Raw genomic sequence first — 13600 nt, forward strand, 5'->3', positions numbered from 1 at the left:
AGATGAAGATGTGTTTTTACCATCATTTTAATAACCTTTGGAAGTACTAGGCAATATAATTATTCATTTACTTTTTACTCCTTACATCAATAAATATTTATTGAATAACTACCATGTGACAAAATAAGAAATATATGTGCAATAAAAGAAGAGGTGAACTAACCATTATTTGTAGATGATCTGGTTGTTCCTTTCTCTATTCTTTAAGCCATGATCTGTGAGGAGTAAAGTGATGCTCAGGAGGGGCTGTTCTTGAGGCCACTGTAGAGATGAGGGGCTGCTGAGCAGGAGAGACAGAGTTTTAGTCCACTTTCTTCCATTTTACATATTAAACTATCAAGAATTTATTAGAAATAATAAACATTTAATAAAGAATTCAATAAAGAGCTACATTCAAAAAACACCAATTTTGGGCTTCCCTGGTGGTGCAGTGGTTGAGAATCTGCCTGCCAATGCAGGGGACACGGGTTCGAGCCCTGGTCTGGGAAGATCCCACATGCCGCGGAGCAACTAGGCCCGTGAGCCACAACTACTGAGCCTGCGCGTCTGGAGCCTGTGCTCCGCAACGGGAGAGGCCACGACAGTGAGAGGCCCACGCACCGCGATGAAGAGTGGCCCCCGCTCGCCACAGCTGGAGAAAGCCCTTGCACAGAAACGAAGACCCAACACAGCCAAAAATAAATAAATAAATAAATAAATAAATAAATAAATAAATAAATAAATTTTTATTAAAAAAAAAAACAATTTTTAAAATTCAGAAAGTCTATAATCAACAATCAATAAGAGGATATACTAGGGAAAATAATATTATTAGTAAATATGAGGGAAAATGGCACAGACTTAGGGAATAAGCTTATTTTGAAAATGTTTAGAACCTATTTGAAGAAAACTGTAAGATTTTTATAAAAGACCTAAAATAATACTTGAAAGAAACAGAGACACCAATATCCTAGAAGGGAATGTCTCAGTATTACAATTCAATCAAATCTTCCTTAAAATGAATATGTAAATTGAACACAATCCAGTGACATTAATAGACAAGATGGGTGGTGGGGGGTCTCAACTGAAAGTCGAGACAAACACAGTTTGGTCCACTCATCTGTATCTAAAAAGAAAAACATTTCAAATCAGCTAGAAAAGGATCAATTATATCATAATTAGTTTTGTGATAACTGGCTGATCATATAAGCAAATAAGCCAGATTCCTATCTCACACATTGTATCTAGGTAAGTTGCACTTAGGTAAATTGCAAATGCATTTGCAATTTCAATGCAAAAACAAAAGCAATCACCACCAGAAATAATTATATAAATAAAATTGAAACTGAGTGAATGACTAAATGGATGAATGAATGAACAAATGAACAGAATAAAACTACTCAGACAATTCAAATGCAAGATGCACTTGTGTGTGTTCCTTGGTAAAGGCCCTGCTAGAAATGTCAGACTGCAGCTCTCTTGATGTGAGCAATACTTGTGTCTTAGTCCATTTGGGCTGATATAACAAAATACCACAGACTAGGTGGCTTATAAGCAACAGAAGTGTATTCCTCACCTTTCTGGAGGCTGAAAGTCCAAGATCAGGGAGCTAGCATGGTCAAGCAGGGCCTCTTCTGTGTTACAGACTTCTCCTTGTATGTGTCCTCACATGGCAGAAGGGATGGGCCAGCTCTCTGGGCCTCTTTTGTAAGGGCACTAATCCCATTTATGAGGGCTCCATCCTCAAGACCTAATCACCTCCCAAAAACCCCACCTCCAAATGCCATCATTTAGGACATTAGGTTTTCAATATATGAATTTTGGGGGACACAAACATTCAGACCACAGCAGCCTCTTCTCTAGCTTGTTCCTTCTCATCATCCCTCCATTCTACAACCCATAATGACCTCCAGTCTTTCCAGCAAAACTCACCTCACCTGGCAAAATGCCCTCTTACACAGCAGGGATGCATTTTAAATGATGCCCAGGCTCACTCCATGCAACACAGGCCACTCAGGTCCATGGAAAACAGGCACTCTCCCTGTTAGGAAAGACAGCTTGCTCCCAACCCAACCAGTAGCCACAGCTGTTTGCCCTTCAGATTTCACAAGCCTGATTCAGACAGTAGTCTACTGTGTACTCACACTCCAGGGAACCAGAGAAAGCTCTCCCAGAAACATGGAGGGAAAATATCCAACAAAATGAAAAATTTAAACTGCTGTACAAAACAAAACAAACAAACAAACAAAAACCAACAACAATGTCAACAAAGTTAAAAGTCAAAGAACAAAATTAGAAAAAGTTATTCACATATATTTAACAAAATGTTAATATTCTTAACGTGTAAAGATGCTTACAAATCAAAAGGAAAAGAACATCCCAGTTTAAGAAGTGGGCCAAGATTTTGACAAAGTTCAAAACAGGCAAAACAACAGAGTAGGATAGTGTGATGTCCCTCAACCTTTTTTTTTTTCATTATCACTTCCTCTCATGATACTTTAATACCACAGATACACTATATATTTGTTTATGTAGTACATGGATATCTCTGCTTTACACATAAATAGAGTAAGATATTCCCCCTCCAAAAACCAATTTTCACCTCTTTGAGAGCAATATCACTCCTGTTTAGAATGCATACTTTACCTTTGGGGGAGGTGGATGGTGACAAAGAGGGCAAAAAGGGACTTCCTGGAAGCTGTTCATATTGTTTTTTTTAACCTTGATACAGTTATGTGAGTTCACTTTATGAAACTTCATAGAGCTCCATATGTACAATTTGTTTCCCATTTTCTATGTATATTCTAGTTTAAATGAAAATTTTACCTTTAAAAGTAGATCCAGTACATAAATGGACAATTAAGAAAAATAAATAAATATAAATGGGCAATGAGCTTGTGGAAAATACTCTGCCCCTTAAATAATCAAAAAATTATTAAGACACGGAGTTACCATTTTTCACCTAATTGGCAAAAGACAGAAAATAATATCCCAAAGTTTCAAAGGAGTGAAGAAAAGGGCACCCTTTTATACTACTGACAGAGTAAATTGCAGGGCAATTTGAAAATGTATCAACTGCAAACCATTTAACTCAGCAACTCTATTTTGAGAAATTTTGCTTTGAAAATTTTGAGTAAGTATTCAATGATGTATGATCGAGAATAATCATTGCATTGTATTTGATAATAGAAAAATTGGGGAAATGAGGCATTTCCAGCAAGGAAAGTGATTGAATATACTTGGTAGATCTGTTTAACATAATATTATTTAGCCATACAAAGTTATAATGTAGTTGCTCAGCACCATGATTTAGAGCAAAGGCTCTGGGATGAGGCTGTTGGGATTCAAATCCTAGTCCTTACTTTTAACTAGCTAGGACCTGAGATAAACTATTATATACACCTTCCTAGTCTTCAATTTTCTCTTCTGTAAAATGGAAAATACATTGTTAATGAACTTATATACGAAACAGAAACAGACTCACAGACATAGAGAACAGACTTGTGGTTGCCAAGGGGGAGGGGAGGTGAGGGAGGGAAGGAGTGGGAGTTTGGGATTAGCAGATGCAAACTATTATATATAGAATGGATAAACAATAGGGTCTTACTGTATAGCACAGGGAACTGTATTCAATAGCCTGTGATAAACCATAATGGAAAAGAATATGAAAAAGAATGCATATATATGTATAACTGAATCATTTTGCTGTACAGCAGAAATTAACACATTATAAATCAACTATACTTCAATAAAAAAAGAAAATACATTGTTAAGAGACTAAAACAAGAACAGTATGTATATTATGAGTCCACTTTTAAAAATATATTTTACATGAATATCTGTACTGATAAAGATGGTTATATTTTATTGTGTAGTATTTTCTATTTTTTCCACAATGACCTCACATTTTTTGGTTTAATTATTTGCTTAAAAGTCACCAGGAGCTTAAGATGAAGGCACAGTCTTATGAAAATAGTTATAGTACTTCTACGACATTACCACTGAATCAGACTGACCAGATTTTTTCAGTGTACTGGAGGGTTTCTGCTGCAGATTATGTGGATTTTTTACCATCAACCAGTGGTTTTCAAACTTTAGCTCACATTAGAATCACCTGCAGGGCTTGGAAAAACACAGATTGTTGGTCCCACCTACAGAGTTCCTGATGCAGTCAGTATGGAATAGGACCCGAGATTTTGCATTTCTAACAAGTTCCAAGGTGATATTGATGCTGCTGCTCTGGGGACCACACTTTGGGAACCACTGGAAACTATCTAGCACGGCTGACTTTCTTGACCAAATTGTCAAAATGTTTCCAAAATGCAATGGTCTTTCACCTTGTGTGGAATGAATACCACATATACCTGGGGGATGGAGCCTATAAATAAAAACTGGAAAGTAGGTAAGATACACCCAGAAATCAGTGAAGCAATTTGATTTTTATCTCTGAGTCTATTCTGACACACATTGCTGGTCCAGATTTCCAAATTTAGGAAAGGATAAACTCAGGCAAACTAGAGAGAAGCTTTTGTTTCTGTTTGTTGATGGAAAGGATCAATAAACAATCTATAGCAGGAGTAGAAAAGAGTTTTATTCCAGCCAAATTGAGGACTATAGCCAGCCTGGGAGACACAAATTCAAGAAACACTAGAATTGTAACCCACCAGTCTATGAAATGCGGGAGGCTTATAAAGGCAAAAATTGCAAGATTCTAGTTAGTTACATGAGTTTTTTATCAAGAATTATAACTAGAACTGGCAAGAGGTAAGCGTGTTTTTAAATAAGGATTGATTGAGGTCTGAAATGGTTGCATAGTTACAAGGGCAGACCGTGAGACCGTAAGTTTGCAGTTGGCAGCTCTTAGCTGATATTGTTTTGAGGACGGCTGGTGGTGTCCTTGAGTTTGACAAAGTTCAGAAAATTCAAGTCTCAGTGATGCAGGAACATGTCTGAAACCACATCCACAATGGCTGCCTGGGTCCATTTTAGATGCCTGAACTACAGTTACTCCATTTTGTTTTTTTTTTTTTTAAATGCATTCTTTTCTAAATGGTTAAATCAGATGTACAATGCATGTTTGACAGGCCATAGACAGATTGTTCTAGTTAGCATAAAGTTTGTTAAATCATGTATAAACCAGAATGATTTCCCTATACCTCAATATGTAGAAATTTCTTCCTTCACTTTCTCCCCTCTTCTCTGCTTTTGGTCAACAAGGAAGTGTAGCTTCTTGGTCTTTCTTTCCCTAAGCATTGGATGGTTAAAAGTGGATGTGTAGTAACAGTACATTATCTAAATCTATATGCTCTATAAGTGATGCCAGAGTTTCACCTAGCAACTGTTAGTCAGAAGTTCACTTCTAAGAAAACAAACTCATGGAATGCCAGAAGACTAATTCTGTGCCAATGAAAGATCATTTCTATGTGGAGACATTTTTCCTTTGAGAAGGAAAGGCTTGTGCTTGATTCATCACATCAGGAAAACCTGAGTAGTACGTCTACCTAAAAACTGCTTAGTTGAGAACCTTCTTTCAAATTATAGCTGCAATTTCAAGAAGTAGGCTTGAAATATTTTCATCTTAAAAACATCAGAAAGAACACATTGACTTAGGAACCAATGAAACTGGATATAATAGGATGTTATTTTCCATTCTCAGGTTTCAAATGTGATTTTTACATTAGTTATGTACAAATTCCCTGAAATTTCTATTTCTCAGTTTGAGAACATTGTTGTTAGCCGTTAGACAGTGTGTCTCCCTCTTTCTCTACCTGACAAGTTCTCTGCTATTGTTTCATTCAGAGTACTTAGGCTCTTCTTGGGTTTCTTTCTCAAACCTTTGTACCTAGATTCCAGGAATGTGCAATCTTGCTGACCTAAATATTGAAGAAGGGGCCAGCCTGAATTTGCAAAATGTGTAACTTAAAACATATTTCAAATAAATATCAGCTTTAAATTCCTATGGAAATAGCAGTTTCTAAGAAATTGCTACCAAGTAGAGATCTTGCTTTCTTTTTTTAAAAAAAGCAATTTTAATTAACAGGATTTGATGCAAATCAATGCTATAAATATGCTTTAAAGTAATGGATTCAGTTAAATAGGCTATAAAGGTCTCCATCTCAATTAGTATTACCTTCTTAATTTACACAGCAAAACCTTTATTCATAGACAGTGCCAGCTCCTTTCAGACTAAACTGTTGTAAATTCTGATCAATGAGATTTCATTGCATTTCTCTCAAGCCTTTTTATTTTCCTTTAAGAATATTTGTAAAGGAAGGTGGATCCTCAGGGGAATAGTTTGGGAGGAGGAAAATGAAAGTGTATCTTGGTTTCTGAAAGCCTTTTGGCAATTTCCTGATACCTGTTATAATTCTGACAAGGTAATTGCCCTTCCCTTGAGAGTGATAGAAATTACAGCACAGCCAAATTTCAACTAGCAGAGATATTTCTGCAAGTGAAGAATTTGGCCCTGTAGGTTCAACAAAGCCAAGCAAACATAACAATTTAACAAGATATGCCAGTGATTTTACATAAGTATAACACTTGCCAGCAGGGTAACACCTGGAATGATCAAAAAAAAGTTGAAACTCACAGAATTTCAGAATACGTAGATCATCTACCACTTCTCTTCACCTAGAAAAATACCATAAGATACATGAAGACTAGAGATTTTTAATGACTTGCCAATCAATGTTCATGCAGTCAGTAGGCTGAGAAGACTAGATACCAGTTCTCCTGAGTCCCACTGACGAGCTCTTTGCACTGCCCCATACTGTTCAAAGTTAAATCAGAGACCAGCTACATCAGGGGTTACCAAACTAATCCAGCTGCCCCTGTTTTGGTACTGCCTGCAAGTTACAAGTCATTTTTACAGTTTTAATTGACTGAAAAAATTAAAATAATATATTGTGACATGAAATATATTGAATTCCAATTTCAGTACCCATAAAGCTTCATTGACACACAGCCACACCCAGTATTTTGTGTATTGTCTGTGGCTGCTTTCACTTTATAATGGCAGAGTTGACTAGTTGCAACAGAGACCACACAATCCACAAAGCCAAAATATTCTCTCTCTGCCTCTCTATAAAAAGTTTGCTGATATAGGTAAGTACTGGCCATCACAGAAACTTGGGAAGAAGAATCCCCTAGATTGAATAACAATTGTCCACATTTCCAAATCCAGTGTACATCAGTGTACATCAAATTATAGTCTCCTTTACTTCATTTATTTATTTTGTATTTATTTTTTAAAATAAATTTATTTATTTATTTATTTATTTTTGGCTGTGTTGGGTCTTCGTTGTTGCACCTGGGCTTTCTCTAGTTGCAGCGAGAAGGGGCTCCTCTTCGTTGCAGTGCGCAGGCTTCACATTGTGGTGGCTTCTGTTGTTGTGGAGCACGGGCTCTAGGCACACGGGATTCAGTAGTTGCAGCACACAGGCTCAGTAGTTGCGGCTCGTGGGCTCTAGAGTGCAGGCTCAGTAGTTGTGGTGCACGGGCTTAGTTGCTCCGCGGCATGTGAGATCTTCCCGGACCAGGGCTTGAACCTGTGTTCCCTGCATTGGCAGGTGGATTCTTAACCACTGCACCACCAGGGAAGCCCTCCTTTACTTAATTTAGACTAAAAATCCTGTTACATCCAAATATACTAAGAATATAGATTAACTTTCATAGATATCAGTACCCGTGTATATCCTTTAACCACTGGTAATGTCAAACAATAATTAGTATCAAGGCTGCCAAGAACATAGACTTTTATTTTGTGTCTTAAGAGTTGTAATTCAGAAAACGCAGATTCGGGTAAAACCGAAAGAGTGGGGGACTTCCCTCGTGGCACAGTGGTTAAGAATCTGCCTGCCAATGCAGGAGAAACAGGTTCGATCCCTGCTCAGGGAAGATCCTACATGCCGTGGAGCAACAAAGCCCGTGCGCCACAACTACTGAGTCTGTGCAGTAGAGCCCACAAGCCACAACTACTGAGGCGGCGCGGCCCAATAACTGAAGCCCACGCACCCTAGAGCCCGCGCTCCGCAACAAGAGAAGCCACCGCAATGAGAAGCTTGTGCACCACAACAAAGAGTAGCCCCTGCTCGCCCCAACTAGAGAAGCATGCAGCAATGAAGACTCAACGCAGCCAAAAAAAAACCAACCCAAAGAGTGTTCTGAGGAAGGGAAAGAGTCACCTCTCTAGAGTCACACATGCTGAATCTGAACCTTGGCTCTAGACTTACTAACTGCATGACCTTGGGCAAGTGAACTAAACTCTCAGGCTTTGGTGTCCTTATCTATAAAAGGAGATAACAGCAGTACCAACTTCAAAAATTTTTATGACAATTAATTGAGATAAAGCTTGAAATGTTTCAACAGGGTAGGTTGTCACGTTGTTAAGTAGGTGGCCTGCACTTACTAGCTCTATCTCCTTTGGGTAAGTGGCATCACTTCTGCATCTATTTGCTCACTGATAAGGACCAAGATGCTTATTTTATAGAGTGTGTGGAGGTGTAATGATTAAATAACCATATACATAAGTGGACCCTCATTATAAGTTGCTTCATTCCCCTTTCTTCTTCTATCTTTGTTTTCAGAGGTCGGTTTTTAAAGCGAGAGAATCAAATGTGAATTAGATCTGTACAGTAGATAATAGTATTATATCAATGATAATAGTACTGGCGTTACATAAGAGACTGCCCTGTTTTTAGGAAATACAGAGTGAAATATTTAAGAGTAGAGGGGGCATCATGATCGCAATTTATTAAATAGTTCAGCAAAAAATTTCATATAATTGTATATATTATATATAATTATATACACACGTATGTGTATATATATATACACACACATGTGTATGTGTGTATATATATATATATATATATATATATATATATATATATATATATATATACACACACATAGAGAGAGAGAGAGAATGATATTTAAAGAAATGTACTAAAATGATAACGTATGGGGAATCTGGGTGAAAAGCATTTGGGGATTCTTTGTACTATTCTTGCAACTTTTCGGTAGGTCAAAAATTACATCAAAACAAAATGTTAAAGAAAAAAAAGAAGGGTGAAACATGACTCTATTGAGTATGTGGTCAGAGGTGAGGTAGAGGTCATCACTTGGTCCACTTAAAAATTCTCTTATCAAGATGATTTGTGACAGGAAAGCTCATCATAATCACATATCCACGCCTCAAGGTTTTTGTTTGCATCGGATTCTAATTATCTATTAACGTTTTAACCTGCCAAGAGATGGCAAGTGGTTTGCCAAAAATAAAGGCCTAGGAAGTTGGGTAGATAAAAATTGTTTCTGCTGTTTTACTGAACTTCATCAGGATGGATGGTCTCTTGACCCAGCAGTGGTGGCCTCTGCTCAGTGTGACAGTGTGTTCTAGACCCATTTCAGACAACCCATCTGGCTTCAAGATTTTTCTCTGAATGTTTCACAGGAAAACAAAGGTACTCAAGAGGCTTAGTAGCTCTGTAACCCCTACCAGACTGGACACAAGTGGAATAAGCAGAAGAGCAGGGTGTTCTAAGTGCTTTTGGGTGAAGAGCTGAAAGGTGGACTCCTTTTAGGCAGAAGGGTTGATGCTGATTTTAATGCAGGAATCACCAGTTCAAGCTCAGAAGTGGGCTGAGAGCCATGGCACAGTAGGAACAGCCAGATGAGATGGCTGGCAGGTTGCCACAATAAATGACCACCTACTCCTAGGTCACATCTAAGGAACAATCAACAAACAGGATATTCTGGACGAAAAGAGACTACTGTCACAGTTTGGAAATTAGTCTTCACGTGTGCTGCACAGGAAGAATAGGTGGTTGTGAAACAGACTTGTTAATAACACCTACACTCTTTACTATTAATCAGTGTCAATATGAAGGCCAATATCATTAAAAAATCAGCTGAAATGTAGAGTTCATAAACATAATATTGCTACTTTTTCCCGAGTCTGATTTTTATAGATTTGACTGATGGTGGCATACCCTGTGCTTGGCATGTGAAAATACTGCTGAGAGATCTGGCAAGAGGATACACCCAACTTGTATTTATTCTTTTATTCACAAAGCAGATTTTCAGTATCCACTGGATAAATAAACCTTCAGGATAAGAACAAGTGTCAATATATGCACAACACTGCAATTTGGAGATCCATTCTCACCAGCCTATATGTGACTTTCAGAGACTAAAGAAAAAAACAAAAGTCACAGAGAAATAAAGATTATTGTGGATATATTTGTACCTTCAGTTAAGACTATAGCTCTGCTTTCTTGAGATTTAAAAAAAAGGCCCATAGTTATATGTCAGCAACAAAATGTTGAATATGATTTCTAGAATTCCTCAAGTACTCAGACCACCAAGGGCAAACTTGACAGGACTCGGGCATCTCCATTCAATCAGGGTATGGCTTGAATGTTGGTGGAAACAAGCTAGTTAAGTTTCTAGTGACAGTTTTGTTTCCCCAAGGTCCTCCTACATTTTCATTTCTTTTTTCTCCAGTTTTAATATTTTTTATTGAAGTATAGTTGATTTACAACGTTGTGTTAATTTCTGCTGTACAACAAAGTGATTCAATTATACATATTTTTTCAGTTTTAATATTTTTTATTGAAGTATAGTTGATTTACAATGTTGTGTTAATTCCTACATTTTTATTTCTTGAATTCGAGGAACAGGAGGCAGAAAGCAGCGGTCCATTAATATGAAAGAGACATATTATCTATTTTTCCTTAAAAACCCCACCCCATCCCAGACCAGCCCAGTCTAACGTTGCAAGGCATGGCTTCTTAGAGTAGAAAATGTCCAGCCATCCTGGGAATCTCTCAAATCTGTTGATAAAATCTGAGCTATGAACACTAAACAGAGAAACTCCATGATCATGGGGTTTGGGAGTGGGAACTATTCTTTTCTACAAATTGAAGGTAAGCCCCTAGATGCAAAACCACTCTCAACTCGTAACTCAGCTGTGAGACATCCATTTGTAGAAACTGATATATTTGAAAATTACTTTACTAACCACCTGACCACTGGAAATCCAGAAGAAGTCTGGTTTCTGGAGACCTAATCTGGTCACCTGCTTCCACCCTCCACCGCCCCCCCCCCACGCCCCTCCCTGCTTCTCCCTCTCTTTAAGTCAAGATAATGAAAGAGACCTTGTAGAGGGGGATTTCTCAGGCTGTTCTTAGACACACCCATGTCTCATTAGTTGGTTGGCTGTTTAATCATTTACAAGACATCCTGTATTATCCTAAGGACTTTTAGTGATGTAACTGTTATGGCAGATTTGGGGAAGATGTAGGCGGAGGAAGACCTCACGCAGATTCAGCGTGAACATCTACTCATGCACTTCTGGGTGACTGGGCCAGGACACAGTTGTCCCCTGACATCTGAGCAGGAAAGCCTCATGGGGAAAATTACCAAGTTAACAAAGTTTGGGCACCCTCCATCCTTGCTGGAGACCTTCTTCAGGTATCGGCGTTTCCAAGCTGGTGCTCACTGCCTGGTCGCCTTGTTGCCCTGGCATCGCATGACTTCTTGACCTTTTTCCCTGTGCCATCCCCTCCTCTAGCCTCAGTCTTGGCCTCCTTCTCCATCAAAAGACAGAATGCAACTCAGCAAGCACCTACTATGTGTCAGTACTGCAATAGGAGTGCCAGTATCTGCACACCCAGTATCTGCACTCCAAGGGCTCTTTCTGTAATAAGGAAGATGGCCCCATGAACATCCCCAGTGAAACTTACTAAGTGCTGTAATCATTGTGTGATGAGGCTCATGCGATCTCAGAGGAGAAAATGACCAAGTTTGCCTGGGGAAGCTGAGACTGCATCCGAGAAAAGAGGCCATGTTAGGTGGATCTCAAAGAGTGACTAGGAGCTGCCAGAAGACCATTCTAGGTGGAGGAAAAACCACTCCCAAGGTCAAAGATGCCTAAAACAACACCTCTCCCAATCTCTCCAGAAACTGCCGGGAGGGGCAGCCAGAGGCCACCCAGCTGTTTAGTGGAAGAGCTGGGGTCAGAACCAGCTCTCCTCACAGCCAGGCCGGTGGACTTTTCACTACCTGTTCTTGGAGCTGTTCCCTTTGGAATGCAGTCTCTGCTGGGTAAAAACAAATCGGACAAAAGATTATGTGCCCACGTTTTATCTTTAAATTTCAGTTTCTCTTTTCACACTATAGTGTATCTTGGATAATAAAGTTTTAAATTACAATTTAAATTTCTAACTATTCCCCACCCCCAAATCTTGAGTACAACTGACTCTGCTAGAATGTTTGTTTTACTATGTTTTCTGACAGTTTGGAGCATAAATGTATCCTGATTTGAGAAAAAGGCCACCAGCCAGCAGCGTGAGGAGAGGGGAAGGGCAAAGATGGGCCATCTCATGTTCTCTTTTATGTTAAATGCAAAATAAAACTTCAACTCACCATGCAATGCCTTCTAAAGTTCAACTCCTCACCATTTTAGCTCAATAAGCAAGCTAATTTACCAATTTAAATAAAATTCTGATATCACACTCTTTAGTAATATATGTTAATCTTTAGATTAATAGAAGCTTGTTTATAATAGTCCTGAATATGCTAACAACATTCCTGTAACTTAAATCTGAGTTAAATCTGCATACGGATGGATGCAAATTCCTGTCCACTTGTACATTTTTTCAATTCTGTTAAGTGTATCATCTAGACCAATAAAAATATAATGCAAGGCACGTGTAATTTAAAATTTTCTAGTAGCCACGTTTTAAAAAGTTTTTAAAACTCAGGTAAACAATTTCATAATACATTTTATTTGATCCAATATATCCCAAGTATTGTCATTTAAACGTGTAATCAATAAGTAAAATATTAATGAACTATACTATATTATTTTTATTGTTTTTGTACTCTCTTCAAAAAATGGTGGATATTTTACCCTTACAGTACATGTCAATTCAGACACCAAATTTTCACTGGTTAAAGTGAAATAAGTGGGAAATAATCCTACCAAAACAGTAAAGTTGTGTTTAGTGGAAAAAAATAACTAAAATTAAATAAAATTTAAAACTCAGTTCCTCTATTGCACTAACCATATGTAGTTGGTGGCTACCATATTGGACAGTATAGATCTAGAAGTTAGAGTGATGGCAAACAAGACTATGGGAAGCATTAGTATTTACTCTCAGTAAGGTATGAGGCATTATTTATAAGAAGGGGTCAGAGGGTAAGCACTTAAAGGTAGTAGAGTCATAAAAATATGAACTTTGGAGTTAGACTTGAGTATCTCTGTTGCTTTTTATCTGTGACCTCTTCCCACTTCAGTTTTCTTATCTGTAAAGTAATAATACATGCATTATTGGGCCCTTAAAATTAAATGAGATAACCTAAATAGTGGGCTTTGAAATCTAGCACATTCCAAAGGTTCAACAAATTATAGCTCGATGCATGTATGGAAGTCATGAGCTCTGTTTGCATTTGAGTGTCGGGAACCCTCTGAAGGAGTTAGAATTTAATTAATTATTCGTGGGATGTAAGGTGGAAAGAAAGAGGAACTGTGACATTTTTTATAAATGTTATTGCATTATAAAGTATATATATAGAAAAGTGCACCAATCGTAAGTATAAAATGGATTTTCACAAAACA

At 37.9% G+C, this 13600-nt stretch overlaps 1 protein-coding gene across 1 annotated transcript in view; it reads left to right on the forward strand.

Moving 5' to 3' along the window:
* SPTLC3 (serine palmitoyltransferase long chain base subunit 3) overlaps nt 1-13600 on the forward strand; it is a 127668-nt gene that overhangs the window by 39311 nt on the left and 74757 nt on the right. The gene's annotated exons all lie outside the window — the stretch shown is intronic.

This window comes from Balaenoptera ricei, chromosome 15 (assembly GCF_028023285.1).
Source record: "Balaenoptera ricei isolate mBalRic1 chromosome 15, mBalRic1.hap2, whole genome shotgun sequence".
In the NCBI taxonomy this organism is placed as follows: Eukaryota; Metazoa; Chordata; class Mammalia; order Artiodactyla; family Balaenopteridae; genus Balaenoptera; species Balaenoptera ricei.